General features: G+C 45.0%; 1 pseudogene; it reads left to right on the forward strand.

The window, feature by feature from the left end:
• The first annotated feature begins 244 nt into the window (after positions 1 to 244).
• LOC125526152 (small nucleolar RNA Z247) lies at positions 245 to 380 on the forward strand (annotated as a pseudogene).
• Positions 381 to 19,396: the final 19,016 nt, after the last annotated feature.

Below are 19,396 nucleotides of genomic sequence, written 5' to 3' on the forward strand. Positions count from 1 at the left end.
GCAACAGCTTTAAGGGTATTTGATGGGATCTCTTTCCCGCGATATCCTTGCTCAGGTCGCGACGCTACAGATGCCGACCGAAGTTTGGAGCAGCATCCATGCCATGTTCACCGCCCAGAGTCAAGCCCAAGCCATCAACACCCGCATCGAGCTCACCAATCTGAAAAAAGGTAATATGACCATGGCTGACTATCTTGGCAGGATCAAGAGTCTTACTGATGAAGTCGCGTGCACTGCCGCGGCGCTCTTCAAACCGGAAATCGTCTCCAAGATCCTCGCCGGTTTGGACATGGAGTACAATCCGGTGGTCTCTGCACTTGCCGCTCGTGTGGAACCCATCACCGTCCAGGAGTTGTACAATCAGCTTCTAAGTTTTGATGCCCGCCTCACCCTCCTTCATGGTGGCGATCTTCGGTAGTCGTCTGCTAACTCCGCGTCCCGTGGCCGCGGCCGTGGGCATGGTCACCAGGGGCAGAGCCGTGGCGGTGGCCGCGGACGCGGTGGTCCTCAGAGCGACGACGCTCGCTCTGGTGGCGCCTACGGCTACACCAACGGGGGCGGCTACAGCAACAACAACAACGGCGGCGGCTTCAACTCCAACAATGGCCGCCGTCCTCCTGCCGCCCGTCCTCGCCCACGCTGCCAGCTCTGCAAGAAGCCCGGACATGAGGTTCTGGATTGTTGGCATCGCTATGATGAGAACTTTGTCCCTGATGCTCGCCATGTTGCTGCTGCCATACGAGAACAGGGAGGCGACGACGTCTGGTACGTTGATTCTGGCGCCACCGACCACGTCACCAATGAACTCGAACAACTAGATCTACGCGAGAGGTACCATGGCGCCGATCAGATCCACACTGCCAGCGGAGGAGGTATGGATATTTGCCACATTGGTCAAGCTTCCATTAATTCCCCTAATCTTAAACGTGATCTTGTTCTCAAGGATGTCCTTCATGTTCCACAAGCTGACAAAAATCTTGCATCCATGTCTCGTCTAGCCACCGATAATAATGTCTTCTTTGAAACTCACCCTCGTTATTTTTTCAATAAGGATCAGGCAACGAGGGAACTTCTCCATCACAGTAGATGCATTGGGGGTCTCTACCCCATCACGTCCGGAGCACTTAGTCGCCAGCGTCGTCAAGTCTACTCCGCCATCAAACCCTCTCTGGAAAGATGGCATCAACGATTAGGACATCCATCATCGGTCATTGTGAAACAAGTAGTCAATAAAGATAATCTTCCTTTGTCACATAGTTCAATTAGTGAGTCTGTTTGTGAAGCTTGCCAATGTGCCAAGAGCCATCAGCTTCCCTATCCTAAGTCTTACAGTGTGTCTCATGCTCCTTTATAGCTTATTTTTAGTGATGTTTGGGGCCATGCCCGTGATTCTTTTGGAAGAAAAAAAATACTATGTCAGTTTCATTGATGACTACAGCAAGTTTACTTGGATTTATTTGCTTAAATATAAATCTGAAGTTTTCTCTATATTCCAAGAGTTCCAAAAACTTGTTGAACGACAATTTGATTGGAAAATTTTGTCAGTCCAAAGTGACTGGGGAGGGGAGTATGAGAAACTCAACTCTTTCTTCCGTAGCATTGGAATTGAGCATCATGTGTCATGTCCTCATGCTCACCAGCAGAATGGCTCTGCTGAGCGCAAACACCATCACATCGTTGAAGTTGGTCTTTCCCTCTTAGCTCATGCCTCTATGCCTCTCAAATACTGGGATGAAGCTTTCATCACTGCCACTTATCTCATCAATAGGCTTCCCAGCAAAGTCATTGGCAACTCCACTCCTTTAGAACGTTTGTACCATCAAAAACCTGACTACAATTATCTCAAAAAATTTGGGTGTGCTTGCTACCCCAATTTGCGTCCATACAATCATCATAAGCTCGAACTTCGATCCACTCAGTGTGTTTTCCTTGGTTATAGCAATCTTCATAAAGGGTATAAATGTCTTGAAGTATCCACTGGACGCATCTATATTTCACGGGATGTTGTTTTTGATGAGACCCTTTTTCCTTTTGCCAAACTACATCCAAATGCTGGAGCCTTACTTCGTGCTGAAATAGCACTTCTCCCTGATCTTATTGCACCTTGTGATCACGGGGGAGAATTAACTAAGCTTGATCATGTGCAAAAATCCCAAGGAAATTCTGATTCGGCTAATATTTGTGCTAATTTGAATCATCATTTTATGTGTGAAGAAGCAGACAAAACAGGCACGGAATACGCTGCTGATCCGGCTGATAGCACGTGATCCCAGGCGGATCCACGCGCCCAGTCTCGTACTGCTGTTGGCACTCGATCCCAGGCGGATTGGCCCGTGGGCCTGGACACGCGCGGGGACACGTGCGGATCTGTGGCCGACCGCGCCGACAGGGTGGAACCCACTGGTCCCGGCGTATCGCCCCGCACCACGCCTCCTCGCCTCGATTCGCACGTCAGCGCATGTGCGGGAGAGGGCGAGTCTCCTACAGCCACGTCGCCGCGGGCCCCAGCAGCGGCCGACCGCGGGCGCGTGGCCGGTCCCACCTCAGCATGGGCCTCCACTGTGGCTGACCAGTCGCCAGGATCTGCGCCAGGATCCGCCTCGGATCGGGAACTGCCCGATCTGTTCCCTGCGTTGGATCAGGAGCTGGCGGGATCCTCTGTGGCAAATGAGGCTTCACCAGGATTTTCTGCACCATCATCCACAATGGCTGTCCCTGTTCATCCTACGTCCTCTCTTCGGCAAACAAGGTCACGGTCAGGTATTGTGAAGGAAAAATAGTACAATGACGGCACGATTAGGTATGACAAACTCAAGCGTGCTTTTCTTACCACCACTGGTGAACCAATTCATTTGCATGATGCTCTTGCTAATAAGGATTGGAAGGAAGCTATGGACAATGAATATGATGCACTTATGAAAAACAAAACTTGGCACTTGGTACCACCAAAACATGGAGACAATATTATTGATTGTAAGTGGGTATACAAGATAAAAAGAAAATCTGATGGAAGCATAGACAGGTATAAGGCCAGATTAGTTGCAAAAGGATTTAAACAAAGGTTTGGAATTGATTATGAAGATACATTTAGTCCTGTTGTTAAATCTGCTACTATTCGACTTGTCTTGTCTATTGCTATTTCCAGAGGTTGGAGTTTAAGACAGCTAGATGTTCAGAACGCGTTTCTTCATGGTGTTCTTGAGGAAGAAGTGTTCATGAGGCAACCACCAGGTTATGAGGACCACAGCACACCACAGTATGTCTGTAAGTTGGATAAGGCATTATATGGGTTGAAACAAGCACCACGGGCTTGGTATTCCAGATTGAGCATGCAGTTACAACATCTTGGGTTCATACCATCCAAGGCAAATACATCATTATTCTTTTTTCAGGAAAGGCAGTGTCACTATTTTTGTGCTTGTCTATGTTGATGATATAATTGTTGCTAGTTCAAGTGCAGAAGCTACTACTTGCTTGGTTAAGGATTTAAAGTTGGAGTTTGCTCTCAAAGATTTGGGTGATCTTCATTATTTCCTTGGAGTAGAAGTAAAGAAAATTAAAGATGGCATACTTCTCTCACAGGAAAAATACACCACTGATATTCTCAGAAGAGTGGGTTTGGAAAATTGCAAGCCGGTTAGTACACCAATTTCTACCTCAGAAATGCTCACAGTAGAAAGTGGAGATGCTCTTGCACCAACAGATGCAACAAACTATAGAAGTGTTGTAGGTGCTTTGCAATATTTATCTCTTACACGTCTTGATATTTCCTATTCAGTGAACAAGGTATGCCAATACTTGCATGCACCTAGAAGTACTCATTGGACTGCAGTTAAGAGAATTCTAAGATATCTTAAGTACTCAGGAGGCCTTGGACTTCAAATTACCAAGTCCCCCTATTCAGATGCAGACCGGGCAGGATGTGCTGATGATAGAAGATCAACAGGTGGTTTTGCTGTATTCTTAGGAACAACTCTTGTGTCATGGAGCGCAAGAAAACAAGCCACTGTCTCAAGATCAAGTACAGAGGCTGAATATAAAGCCTTGGCTAATGCTACAGCTGAAGTAATGTGGATTCAGACACTTCTTTATGAGCTTGGTGTAAGTGCATCTAGTGCCACCCCTAGTTGGTTTTGGAGTATTGACGACAAACCTAGTTGAGGGACTAATGTGTTTGTGAGAATTGCAGGATAACACAGGTAGAAGTCCCTCATTGATTCGGTTTTACTACCAGAGATGACCCCTAAAAATGTACGAAGACATTGAAGACAATGGTGGTTTATGAAGATATTCACATTGAAGACTATGACAAGAGAAGACACCCCATGAAGCTTATGGAACTCGAAGACTTAGATCCTTCGTAGTCTTATTTCATTTGTGTTGTGTCATAGGAACCACCATACTGTTAAGTGGGGTCCAAGAGAACCAGTCAGAATGATTGAAGTGATGCCTAATTCAAATCCTATGTCTTCGAGCGAAGACTATGAGAGCAAATCTTGTCCAAAGTCGGACAAGTCAGCTTTACTTGTAGCCCAAGTAAAGTTGCCGTGTGAGTTCGAAATCTGACTGTTGGAACACGTGTCAGTTCCTTAGTGACCCAGGTGTTGGAAATATGCCCTAGAGGCAATAATAAATTGGTTATTATTATATTTCCTTGTTCATGATAATCGTTTATTATCCATGCTATAATTGTATTGATAGGAAACTCAGATACATGTGTGGATACATAGACAACACCATGTCCCTAGTAAGCCTCTAGTTGACTAGCTCGTTGATCAATAGATGGTTACGGTTTCCTGACCATGGACATTGAATGTCATTGATAACGGGATCACATCATTAGGAGAATGATGTGATGGACAAGACCCAATCCTAAGCATAGCACTAGATCGTGTAGTTCATATGCTATAGCTTTTCTAATGTCAAGTATCATTTCCTTAGACCATGAGATTGTGCAACTCCCGGATACCGTAGGAATGCTTTGGGTGTATCAAACGTCACAACGTAACTGGGTGACTATAAAGGTGCATTACAGGTATCTCTGAAAGTGTCTGTTGGGTTGGCACGAATTGAGACTGGGATTTGTCACTCCGTGTAAGCGGAGAGGTATCTCTGGGCCCACTCGGTAGGACATCATCATATGCGCAATGTGACCAAGGAGTTGATCACGGGATGATGTGTTACGGAACGAGTAAAGAGACTTGCCGGTAACGAGATTGAACTAGGTATCGGTATACCGACGATCGAATCTCGGGCAAGTAACATACCGATAGACAAAGGGAATTGTATACGGGATTGATTAAGTCCTTGACATCGTGGTTCATCCGATGAGATCATCGTGGAACATGTGGGAGCCATCATGGGTATCCAGATCCCGCTGTTGGTTATTGACCGGAGAACGTCTCGGTCATGTCTGCATGTCTCCCGAACCCGTAGGGTCTACACACTTAAGGTTCGGTGACGCTAGGGTTGTAGAGATATTAGTATGCGGTAACCCGAATGTTGTTCGGAGTCCCGGATGAGATCTCGGACGTCACGAGGAGTTCCGGAATGGTCCGGAGGTAAAGAATTATATATAGGAAGTGCTATTTCGGCCATCGGGACAAGTTTCGGGGTCATCGGTATTGTACCGGGACCACCGGAAGGGTCCCGGGGGCCCACCGGGTGGGGCCACCTGCCCCGGGGGGCCACATGGGCTGTAGGGGGTGTGCCTTGGCCTATATGGGCCAAGGGCACCAGCCCCAAGAGGCCCATGCGCCAAGAGAGAAAAAAAGGGGGAGAGTCCTACAAGGGGAAGGCACCTCCGAGGTGCCTTGGGGAGGATGGACTCCTCCCCACCCTTGGCCGCACCCTTCCTTGGAGGAAGGGGCAAGGGCTGCGCCTCCCCCTCTCCCTTGGCCCTATATATAGTGGGGAAAAAGGAGGAGCAAACCAATCTAAGGCCTGGCGCCTCCCTCTCCCTCCCGTGACACATCTTCTTCCTCCCGCAGCGCTTAGCGAAGCCCTGTTGGAATCCCGCTACTTCCACCACGCCGTCGTGCTGCTGGATCTCCATCAACCTCTCCCTCCTCCTTGCTGGATCAAGGCATGGGAGACGTCTCCCTTCCGTACGTGTGTTGAATGCGGAGGTGCTGTCCGTTCGGCACTAGGATCATCGGTGATTTGAATCACGACGAGTACGACTCCATCAACCCCGTTCACTTGAACGCTTCCGCTTAGCGATCTACAAGGGTATGTAGATGCACTCTCCTTCCCCTCGTTGCTAGTCTCTCCATAGATAGATCTTGGTGACACGTAGGAAAATTTTGAATTTATGCTACGTTCCCCAACAGTGGCATCATGAGCTAGGTCTATTGCGTAGATTCTATGCACGAGTAGAACACAAAGAAGTTGTGGGCGTTGATTTTGTTCAATATGCTTGCCGTTACTAGTCTTATCTTGATTCGGCGGCATCGTGGTATGAAGCGTCCCGGACCAACCTTACACGTACTCTTACGTGAGACAGGTTCCACCGACAAACATGCACTAGTTGCATAAGGTGGCTAGCGGGTATCTGTCTCTCCCACTTTAGTCGGATCGGATTCGATGAAAAGGGTCCTTATGAAGGGTAAATAGCAATTGGCATATCACGTTGTGGTTTTGCGTAGGTAAGAAACGTTCTTGCTAGAAACCCATAGCAGCCACGTAAAACATGCAAACAACAATTAGAGGACGTCTAACTTGTTTTTGCAGGGTATGCTATGTGATGTGATATGGCCAAAAGGATGTGATGAATGATATATGTGATGTATGAGATTGATCATGTTCTTGTCAAGGGAATCACGACTTGCATGTCGATGACGAGACAACTTCAAGAAGACACAATGATGGAGATCATGATGATGGAGATCATGGTGTCATACCGGTGACAAGATGATCATGGAGCCCCAAGATGGAGATCAAAGGAGCTACATGATATTGGCCATATCATGTCACTATTTGATTGCATATGATGTTTATCATGTTATGCATCTTGTTTACTTAGTACGACGGTAGTAAATAAGATGATCCCTCATTAAAATTTCAAGAAGTGTTCTCCCCTAACTGTGCACCGTTGCTACAGTTCGTCGCTTCGAAGCACCACGTGTTAATCGGGTGTGATAGATCCTTTCGTTCACATACAACGGGTGTAAGAAGTTTTACACATGCAAAAACACTTAGGGTTAACTTGACGAGCCTAGCATGTGAAGACATGGCCTCGGAACACAGAGACCGAAAGGTCGAGCATGAGTCGTATAGAAGATACGATCAACATGAAGATGTTCACCGACGTTGACTAGTCCGTCTCACGTGTTGATCGGACACGGCCTAGCTCACTCGGATCATGTAATCACTTAGATGACTAGAGGGATGTCTATCTAAGTGGGAGTTCATAAGATGAACTTAATTATCCTGAACATAGTCAAAAAGGATTTTTGCAAATTATGTCGTAGCTTACGCTATAGTTCTACTGTTTAGATATGTTCCTAGAGAAAAATTAGTTGAAAGTTGATAGTAGCAATTATGCGGACTAGGTCCGTAAACTGAGGATTGTCCTCAATGCTTCTTAGAAGGCTTATGTCCTTAATGCACCGCTCAGTGTGCTGAACCTCGAACGTTGTCTGTGGATGTTGTGAACATCTGACATACACGTTTTGATAACTACGTGATAGTTCAGTTAAACGGTTTAGAGTTGAGGCACCGAAGACGTTTTTGAAACGTCGCGAAACATATAAGATGTTTTGAGGGCTGAAATTGGGATTTCAGGCTCGTGCCCACGTCAAGAGGTATAAGACCTCCGACGATTTTCTTAGCCTGCAAACTAAGGAGAAAAGCTCAATTGTTGAGCTAGTGCTCAGATTGTCTGAGTACAACAATCGCTTGAATCAAGTGGGAGTTGATCTTCCAGATGAAATAGTGATGGATCTCCGAAGTCATTACCACCAAGCTTCTAGAGCTTCGTGATGAACTATAATATATCAGGGACATATATGATGATCCTTGAGATATTCGCGATGTTAGACACCACAAAAGTAGAAATCAAGAAGGAGCATCAATTGTTGATGGTTTGTGAAACCGCTAGTTTCAAGAAGGGCAAGGGCAAGAAGGGATACTTCGTGAAACGGCAATTCAGCTGCTGCTCTAGTGAAGAAACCCAAGGTTGAACCCAAACCCGAGACTAAGTGCTTCTGTAATAAGGGGAACAGCCACTGGAGCATAATTACCCTAGATACTTGGTAGATTAGAAGGCTGGCAAGGTCGATAGAAGTATATTGGATATACATTATGTTAATGTGTACTTTACTAGTACTCCTAGTAGCACCAGGGTATTAGATACCGGTTCGGTTGCTAAGTGTTAGTAACTCGAAATAAAAGCTACGGAATAAACGGGGACTAGCTAAAGATGAGCTGACAATATGTGTTGGAAGTGTTTCCAATGTTGATATGATCAAGCATCGTAAGCTCCCTCTACCATCGAGATTGGTGTTTGCGTTGAGCATAGACATGATTGGATTATGTCTATCGCAATACGGTTATTCATTTAAGGAGAATAATGGTTACTCTGTTTATTTGAATAATACCTTCAATGGTCTTACACCTAAAATGAATGGTTCATTGAATCTCGATCGTAGTGATACACATGTTCATGCCAAAAGATATAAGATAGTAATGATAGTACCACCTACTTGTGGCACAGCCACGTAAGTCATATCGGTATAAAACGCATGAAGAAGATCCATGTTGATGGATCTTTGGACTCACTCATTTTTGAAAAAATTTGAGACATGCGAACCATGTCTGTTGGTGTATATGCATGAAGGAACTCCATGCAAATGGACCGTTCGGACTCACTTGATTTTGAATCACTTGAGACATGCAAATCATACCACATGGGCAAGATGACTGAAAGCCTCGTTTTCAGTAAAATGGAACCAGAAAGCTACTTGCTGGAAGTAATACATTTTGATGTGTGCAGTCCAATGAGTGCTGAGGCATGTAGTGGATATCGTTATGTTCTTTCTTCACAGATGATTTGAGTAGATGTTGAGTGCATTTACTTGATGAATCACGAATCTGAATTATTGAAACGTTCAAGTAATTTCAGTGTGAAGTTGAAAGATCGTCGTGATAAGAGGATAAAAATATCTATGATATGATCATAGAGATGAATATCTGAATTACGAGTTTGGCACAGAATTAAGACATTGTGGAAATTGTTTCACAACTGATACAGCCTGGAACACCATAGTGTGATGGTGTGTCCGAACATCATAACTGCACCCTATTGGATATGATGCATACCATGATGTCTCTTATCAAATTACCACAATAGTTTATGGGTTAAGCATTAGAGACAACCACATTCACTTTAAAAGGGGCACCACGTAATTCCAATGAGATGACACCATATGAACTATGGTTTAGAGAAACCTAAGCTGTCATTTCTTAAAAGTTTGGGACTGCGACGCTTATGTGAAAAAGTTTCAGGCTGATAAGCTCGAACCTAAAGCGGATAAATGCATCTTCATAGGACACCCGAAACAGTTGGGTATACCTCCTGTCTCAGATTCGAAAGCAATAAGGGATTGTTTCTAGAATCAGGCCCTTTCTCGAGGAAAAGTTTCTCTCGAAAGAATTGAGTGGGAGGATGGTGGAGACTTGATGAGGTTATTGAACCGTCACTTCAACTAGTGTATAGCAGGGCACAAAGAGTTGTTCCTGTGGCACCTACACCAATTGAAGTGGAAGCTTATGATATTGATCATGAGACTTCGGATCAAGTCACTCCCAAACCTCGTAGGATAACAAGGATGCGTACTACTTCAGAGTGGTACGTAACCCTGTCTTGGAAGTCATGTTGCTAGGCAACAATGAACCTACGAGCTATGGAGAAGCGACGGTGGGCCCAGATTCCGATAAATGGCTCGAGGCCATATAATCCGAGAGAGGATCCATATATGAAAACAAAGTGTAGACTTTGGAAGAACTACTTGATGGTCGTAAGGCTGTTGAGTGTAGATGGATTTTAAAAGGAAGACGGACAATGATGGTAAATGTCACCATTAAGAAAGCTCGACTTGTCGTTAAGATGTTTTCCGACAAGTTCAAGGAGTTGACTACGGTGAGACTTTCTCGCTCGTAGCGATGCTAAGAGTCTGTTGGAATTATATTAGTGATTACTGCATTATTTATGAAATCTTGTAGATAGGATGTCAAAACATTGTTTCCTCGACGATTTTCTTGAGGAAAGGTTGTATGTGATACAACCAAAAGGTTTTGTCAATCCTGAAAGTTGCTAATAAGTATGCAAAGCCCCAGCAATCCTTCTGAGGACTGGAATAAGCATCTCGGAGTTGGAATGTATGCTTTGATGAGATGATCAAAGATTTTGGGTGTATACAAAGTTTATGAGAAACTTGTATTTCCAAAGAAGTGAGTGGGAGCACTATAGAATTTCTGATAAATATATGTTGACATATTGTTGGTCAGAAATGATGTAGAATTTCTGGAAAGCATATAGGGTTATTTGGAAAGTGTTTTTCAATGGAAAGCCTAGATTAAGCTACTTGAGCATTGAGCATCAAGATCTATAAGGATAGATCAAAACGCTTAATAGTACTTTCAAAATGAGCACATACCATGACATGATCTTGAAGGTGTTCAAGATGGATCAGTCAAAGAAGGAGTTCTTGCCTGAGTTGTAAGGTATGAAGTTAAGACTTAAAGCTCGACCATGGCAGAATAGAGAGAAAGGACGAAAGTCGTCCCCTATGCTTAAGACGTAGGCTCTACAGTATGCTATGCTGTGTACCGCACCTGAAGTGTGCCTTGCCATGAGTCAGTCAAGGGGTACAAGAATGATCCAAGTATGGATCACAGGACAGCGGTCAAAGTTATCCTTAGTAACTAGTGGACTAAGGAATTTTCTCGATTATGGAGGTGGTAAAAGAGTTCGTCGTAAAGGGTTACGTCGATGCAAGCTTAACACCTATCAGGATAGCTCTGAGTAGAGATACCGGATGCATATAATGGAGCAACAATTTAGAATAGCTCCAAGTAGAACAGTTATTTGGAATAGCTCCAAATAGAGCATGGTAGCTACATCTAGGAGATGACATAGAGATTTGTAAAGCACACACGGATCTGAAAGGTTCGGACCCGTTGACTAAAACCTCTCTCACAAGCAACATGATCAAACCTAAAACTCATTGAGTGTTAATCACATAGTGATGTGAACTAGACTACTAACTCTAGTAAACTCTTGGGTGTTAGTCACATGGCGATGTGACCCGTGAGTGTTAATCACATGGTGATGTGAACTAGATTATTGACTCTAGTGCAAGTGGGAGACTGTTGGAAATATGCCCTAGAGGCAATAATAAATTGGTTATTATTATATTTCCTTGTTCATGATAATCGTTTATTATCCATGCTATAATTGTATTGATAGGAAACTCAGATACATGTGTGGATACATAGACAACACCATGTCCCTAGTAAGCCTCTAGTTGACTAGCTCGTTGATCAATAGATGGTTACGGTTTCCTGACCATGGACATTGAATGTCATTTATAACGGGATCACATCATTAGGAGAATGATGTGATGGACAAGACCCAATCCTAAGCATAGCACTAGATCGTGTAGTTCATATGCTATAGCTTTTCTAATGTCAAGTATCATTTCCTTAGACCATGAGATTGTGCAACTCCCGGATACCGTAGGAATGCTTTGGGTGTATCAAACGTCACAACGTAACTGGGTGACTATAAAGGTGCATTACAGGTATCTCTGAAAGTGTCTGTTGGGTTGGCACGAATCGAGACTGGGATTTGTCACTCCGTGTAAGCGGAGAGGTATCTCTGGGCCCACTCGGTAGGACATCATCATATGCGCAATGTGACCAAGGAGTTGATCATGGGATGATGTGTTACGGAACGAGTAAAGAGACTTTCCAGTAACGAGATTGAACTAGGTATCGGTATACCGACGATCGAATCTCGGGCAAGTAACATACCGATAGACAAAGGGAATTGTATACGGGATTGATTAAGTCCTTGACATCGTGGTTCATCCGATGAGATCATCGTGGAACATGTGGGAGCCATCATGGGTATCCAGATCCCGCTGTTGGTTATTGACCGGAGAACGTCTCGGTCATGTCTGCATGTCTCCCGAACCCGTAGGGTCTACACACTTAAGGTTCGGTGACGCTAGGGTTGTAGAGATATTAGTATGCGGTAACCCGAATGTTGTTCGGAGTCCCGGATGAGATCCCGGACGTCACGAGGAGTTCCGGAATGGTCCGGAGGTAAAGAATTATATATAGGAAGTGCTATTTCGGCCATCGGGACAAGTTTCGGGGTCATCGGTATTGTACCGGGACCACCGGAAGGGTCCCGGGGGCCCACCGGGTGGGGCCACCTGCCCCGGGGGGCCACATGGGCTGTAGGGGGTGTGCCTTGGCCTATATGGGCCAAGGGCACCAGCCCCAAGAGGCCCATGCGCCAAGAGAGAAAAAAAGGGGGAGAGTCCTACAAGGGGAAGGCACCTCCGAGGTGCCTTGGGGAGGATGGACTCCTCCCCACCCTTGGCCGCACCCTTCCTTGGAGGAAGGGGAAAGGGCTGCGCCTCCCCCTCTCCCTTGGCCCTATATATAGTGGGGAAAAAGGAGGAGCAAACCAATCTAAGGCCTGGCGCCTCCCTCTCCCTCCCGTGACACATCTTCTTCCTCCCGCAGCGCTTAGCGAAGCCCTGTTCGAATCCCGCTACTTCCACCACGCCGTCGTGCTGCTGGATCTCCATCAACCTCTCCCTCCTCCTTGCTGGATCAAGGCATGGGAGACGTCTCCCTTCCGTACGTGTGTTGAACGCGGAGGTGCTGTCCGTTCGGCACTAGGATCATCGGTGATTTGAATCACGACGAGTACGACTCCATCAACCCCGTTCACTTGAACGCTTCCGCTTAGCGATCTACAAGGGTATGTAGATGCACTCTCCTTCCCCTCGTTGCTAGTCTCTCCATAGATAGATCTTGGTGACACGTAGGAAAATTTTGAATTTATGCTACGTTCCCCAACACCAGGGTCATTTCGGACAAATCAGCTCGGGTTGCCCAGTGGCTATAAATAGTCCACCCCCTACCATCATAAATGGTTGGCTGCTCAGATTTCAGTGCACGGCTTTTGTCGTTTGAGAGCAACCCACCTCGAAGCCTTTGAGAGAAAATTCCTAGCGAGGAGAAAAGCCCTAACCACCGAGAGCCAGAGTAAATTGGGCATCACTTAAGTCTGCTTGTCTGAGTGATCTGAAGACTTATTACACTTGAGGACTGTGCATCCTCCAGCCGGTTAGGCGTCGCGTTCTGAGCATCCAAGAGACATTGTGGATTGCCGGTGAACGAAGTCTGTGAAGGTTTGGGAGTCTACCTTGAAGACTTACCAGAGTGATTGGGCGAGGTCTGTGTGACCTTAGCTCAAGGAGAAAACGGTGAGGACTGGGTGTCCTGAGCTGCGTGTTCAGGACTGGGTGTCCGGGACTGTGTGTCCTTTGGTTTAAATACCTAGCCGCTCCAACCAGATGTACAGTTGTCACAGCAACTGGAACTGGTCCAACAAATCATTGTCTTCAACGTGTCACCGGTTTCATCTTCACTTCCCTTTACTTACTGTTACTCATTGTGAAGTCATTGCATGCTTGCTATATCTTCTGTCTTCACAACGTGACTGTGTAATTTGTTTGGCTTCATAACTTCTTCCTACCTAATCCTTATTACACTGAAGCTATTCGTCACTGTGCTTTACTCTATTGAATACTTGACCATGGCTTGCATAGTGTAATCTAACTTCCGCTGCTTAGTGATAGGCATATCTCTACTGTTTGTCTTCATAACTTCCACGTTTTGAAGACTTTCATAAAAATCGCCTATTCACCCCCCCTCTAGTCGATATAACGCACTTTCAATTGGTATCAGAGCGAGGTGCTCCCTTGTTCTGTGTGATTCGGTTTAACCACCTGGAGTTTTAGCTATGTCGACTGCAGGTATAATCAAAGTCTCCGCTGCGTGCCCCGTCTTTAATGGAACTGAATATCCCTACTGGAAGAATAAGATGCGCATGCATCTTGAAGCCATTGACATCGACCTATGGTATGTCGTCGAGAACGGCGTTCCCAAGGCTGGAGAAGGTGTCACTGCTGCTGATGTCAAGAAGTTCACTCAACTGGACTCTACTGCCAAGAATATCATCTGTGGTCATCTGACCAAAGGACAGTATGGCCGTGTGAGTGCCTTGAAGACATCCAAGCTGGTCTGGGATTGGCTCTCCAAGGTCAATGAAGGCATATCAACCCAGAGAGATGAGAGAATCAATGTTCTTCGCAACCTCTTCAACCGCTTCAAGCGAAATGACAATGAAAATGTCCAGCACACATTTGACCGGCTCACTGACATCACAAATGAGCTTCAAGCCCTCGGCGCCACTGAGATCACCAAACATGAAATTGTCAAGACGCTGCTGAGATCACTTGATAGTTCGTTTGACATTCTAGCCCTGATGATTCAAGAACGTCCTGATTTCAAGACACTCGATCCGTCTGACATACTTGAGAGGCTCAACACACATGAGTTTCAGCTTTCTGAGAAAAGAGATATCTACGGTCCAAACTATGGGCGAACTCGTGCCTTGAAGGCAAAAGCTGTTTCCTCATCTGAAGAAGAATCTGACAGCAGTTCTGATGATCCTGAAGACATTGGAAGGGAACTTGCAATGCTAGTGAAGAAGTTCCAAAAATTCACCAAGAAGAAAGGCTTCAGAAAGTCTTCACGATCAAGCTCAAGGAATGATGAAGCTTCTGCTCATGACTACAAGAAGAAAACATGTCACAAGTGCAAGAAAACTGGACACTTCATCTCTGAGTGTCCACAGTGGGACAATGAGAACAGAAAGAAGAAGAAGAGCAAGGAATATGACTCTGACGACAACAAGAAGAAGAAATACTCAAAGTCTTCTTCCAAGTCTTCCTCAAAGTCTTCATCACACAAGAAGAGCTCATCTGGCAAGGTACGTGCGTTTGTTGGCAAGGAAATGGATTCAGAGGAGGAGTCCTCTTCTGAGTAGGCAGAGGTGGAATCTGTGGAGGAGTCTGATTCTGGCATTGCAAGTCTGGCTACAGCTTACGTCGCCAAGTCCATCTTCAACACTGAAGACAATGACTTCATCACCAATGCAAGTGACATGGACGACTCCACTCCTACCTACTGCTTCATGGCACGCGGTGCCAAGGTAAACACACGCACTACCCACTATCAAACATTTAGTGACGATGACTCTGATTGTGGTTCGAAACCCAGCTACAAAACACTTGCTAAAATTGCAACTGAACAACAGAAGACTATGGAACATATTCAAAAACTGTTAGACAGAAGCGATGATCTGTTGGGTGCTGAAATGACTCGATCTGAATCCTTAATTGAAGACATAAAAAATCTTCACGTTAAGTATCAGGAACTTGAAGATCGTCATGATACTCTCTCAACAACTCATGAAAAGCTTTCCTATGATTATCTTCAAAGGAAGCAAGATCTAGAGAAATTGAGGGCGGCTCATGAAGATCTTCAAAAGGAAAACGAGTCACTTCGCGCCGAACAGATTAGCTCCACCCAGGAAGGATTTGAACCACCATGCCTTAAATGCATTGAGCGTGATAATGCTACTTCTGTTGCTGAATGTTCCACTGCTACTGCTGTTGCAATATCTTCAACTGTTGAAGTGGTAACTAACCCCTCTGCTGAGGACACCACTGCTATTGCTGATGAGAATGCTAGGTTGAAGACATTGCTTGAAACAGGGATGTACAAAAGTCTTAAAGGGCATCAGACATTATGTGATGTCCTCAAGAAGCAGATTCTGAACCGAAACCCTAGGAAAGAGGGTGTTGGGTTCGTAAGGAAAATAAATGCAGATGGCTCTTACTGGAAACCTGAGCAGTACCCCAAAACCACATGGGTTGCTGCAAAGGAATCTTCAGCAGATCCATCCAATCTATCTGGCTTCACTTGTGCTAACCCCATTATCATTGATGAATCCTTTGATGCAAACTATAAACTGTTTAAGAATCAGAATGGTGAAGTGTTTGCCAGGTACATTGGTACTAACTGCAGGAATGGATCGCCTATGAAGAGGATCTGGGTTCCAAAAACGTGTCTGAAGAATCTTCCTGTGAATGTCTTCATGACACCTCACATGAAGAAGACAAACCTCAGACCAAAGGCTTCATACGGTCCAAAGGCTTCATACAGACAGAGGACTCATCCGAGTCGCACTAACGCAAATGTTTTGCAGGGAAACCATACTCAGGCATATGAATATGAGAGCGGTTCATCAAATCGTCATGTTCATATGACCAAGAATTATTCTGCCTATTCTTATGAGTACTATAGTTCGCCTGCTAGACTGTTTGCTAGGGCTCCGAAGCCAAAATTCTCAGATGCTGCACTTAGACTCATTGCTTCTAAGCCACCCTTGAAGATGTGGGTGGTTAAGAAAGCTTAACTCTCTTTTGCAGGGAAAGGTCTCTAGCAGAAAATCAAAATCTTCTGACGCTATTGCTGGGGACCTTAAAAAACTTGTGGGGCACAAGATTAAATGCCCGAATGGCATCACTATGTATTTCGTTCCTGAATCGCATGCTCCTCTTGCTATTAGTCCTAATCTGGATCTAAGTTTTCATAACCCACTGGTTCGTCAAATGTTTCTGCTTCACAATACTCTTCGTGAAGCCTATCCCCCTAACTACACTGTAGGGTACGACACCAGCGGCTTCAGAATGGATTATTGACAGTGGATGTACAAATCACATGACTAGCAAACGAAGTCTTCTCATGGACTCAACCTTACGTCCATCTGACAAGAGCCACACCACATTTGCTGACACTGGTAAAAGTAAGGTATTGGGTCTAGGTAGAGTTGCAATCTCAAAGGATCAACACATGGATAAAGTCATGCTTGTTGAATCCCTTGGCTTCAACTTAATGTCTGTCTCAATGCTTTGCGATTTGAACATGATCGTAATATTTGGAAAATATCGTTGCCTGGTACTAATGGAATCTGACAAGTCTCTAGTGTTTGAAGGGTATCGGAAAGATGATTTGTATGTGGTAGATTTCTCAGCAGGGCCACAGCTTGCAGTATGTCTTCTGGCAAAGGCTTCAGAATGCTGGCTTTGGCATCGGAGGCTTGGGCATGCTGGCATGAGGAACCTCCACACCCTTGCAAAGAAGAAGCATGTCATAGGCATCGAAGGCGTCAAGTTCAAGAAAGATCACTTATGTGGTGCCTGTGAAGCAGGGAAGATGACGAGGGCAAAACACCCCTCGAAGACAATCATGACCACTACTCGACCCTTCGAACTGCTTCACATGGATCTGTTTGGTCCCACTCACTACTCAACTTTTTCCACTTCTGCTTGCCTCTATGGCTTTGTCATTGTTGATGATTATTCTAGATATACTTGGGTGCACATAATCCTTTACAAGATTGAAGTGCAGGATGTCTTCAGACGCTTCGCCAATCGAGCTATGAACAATTATGGCGCCAAGATAAAGCACATCAGAAGTGACAATGGCACTGAATTCAAGAACACTGGCCTTGATACATATCTTGATACTTTGGGCATCACACATGAATTCTCAGCTCCGTATACGCCACAGCAGAATGGCATCGTCGAACGCAAGAACATAACACTCATTGAGATGGCCAGAACGATGCTAGATGAGTACAAGACTCCAAGAAAATTCTGGCCTGAAGCCATTGACACTGCATGCCACACAATCAACCGTGTTTATCTTCACAAGCTTCTGAACAAGACATCTTATGAACTCCTAACTGGCAAGAAGCCAAATGTCAGTTACTTCAGAGTATTTGGCGCAAGATGCTGGATCAAAGACCCACACCACACCTCAAAGTTTGCACCAAAAGCACATGAGGGTTTTATGCTTGGATATGGAAAGGATTCGCACTCCTACAGAGTCTTCAATCTCTTTCATTACAAAGTGGTTGAAACAGTGGATGTGCGGTTTGATGAAACCAATGGTTCACAAAGAGAGCAACTGCCAAATGTGCTAGATGAAGTTCCAGCTAGTGAATCTATCAAGCTTATGGGAACTGGAGAGATTATACCTTCTGAAGCTCATCCTGAAGAAGAACTTATCATCTCAGCACCTGATCCACATGAAGATAATGCTCAATCTGAAGACATTCCTCCCAACGACAACACAGATCAGCAAGAGCAAAGTCTTCGCCCTATACATCCTCGTGTTGCCAATGAAGTGCAAATTGACAGAATAATTGATAGCATCAATGCACCTGGTCCACTCACTCGTTCAAGGGCAACTCAACTGGCAAATTTCTATGGGCACTTTGCATTTGTCTCAATTTCAGAACCCAAGAAAGTTGAAGAAGCCTTTATGGAACCTGAATGGATTCAAGCAATGCAAGAAGAGCTTCAACAGTTTGAGCTGAACAATGTATGAGAACTGGTTAAGCGTCCTGATCCACGGAAGCATAACATAATAGGCACCAAATGGATATATCGCAACAAGCAAGATGAGCATGGTCAAATCGTCATAAACAAAGCTCGCCTCGTTGCTCAAGGATATACTCAAGTGGAAGGCATTGACTTCGATGAAACATTTGCTCCTGTGGCTAGACTTGAAGCTATACGTATACTTCTGGCCTATGCAAATCATCATAACATACTTCTGTATCAAATGGATGTGAAAAGTGCCTTTCTCAATGGCAAGATTGAAGAAGAAGTGTATGTTGCGCAACCACCTGGGTTTGAAGATCCAAAACATCCTGATATGGTATACAAGCTCAATAAGGCACTGTATGGCCTCAAACAAGCCCCTCGGGCCTGGTATGACACACTCAAATACTTCCTGAAGAGCAAAGGCTTCATACCTGGTTCCCTAGATCCCACTCTCTTCACGAAGACATATGATGGTGAACTGTTTGTGTGCCAAATATATGTGGATGACATTATCTTCAGCTGCACCAATCAGAAGTACAGTGAAGAGTTTGGCTATATGATGCAAGAGCAATATCAGATGTCTATGATGGGGGAGCTAAAGTTCTTCCTCGGTCTTCAAATACGGCAACAACGCAATGGCATCTTCATATCTCAAGAGAAATATCTTAAAGAGTGCCTGAAGAAGTTTGGTATGCAAGACTGGAAAGGCTTCACAACACCAATGCCAGCCAAACATCATCTGGGTCCCGACGACAATGGTAAAGAGTTCGATCAAAAGGTATACCGCTCCATGATTGGTTCTTTACTTTATTTGTGTGCATCTAGGCCAGATATTATGCTTAGTGTTT

This window comes from Triticum urartu, chromosome 7A, assembly GCF_056163025.1.
Source record: "Triticum urartu cultivar PI428250 chromosome 7A, HENAU_Tu73, whole genome shotgun sequence".
Lineage (NCBI taxonomy): Eukaryota > Viridiplantae > Streptophyta > Magnoliopsida > Poales > Poaceae > Triticum > Triticum urartu.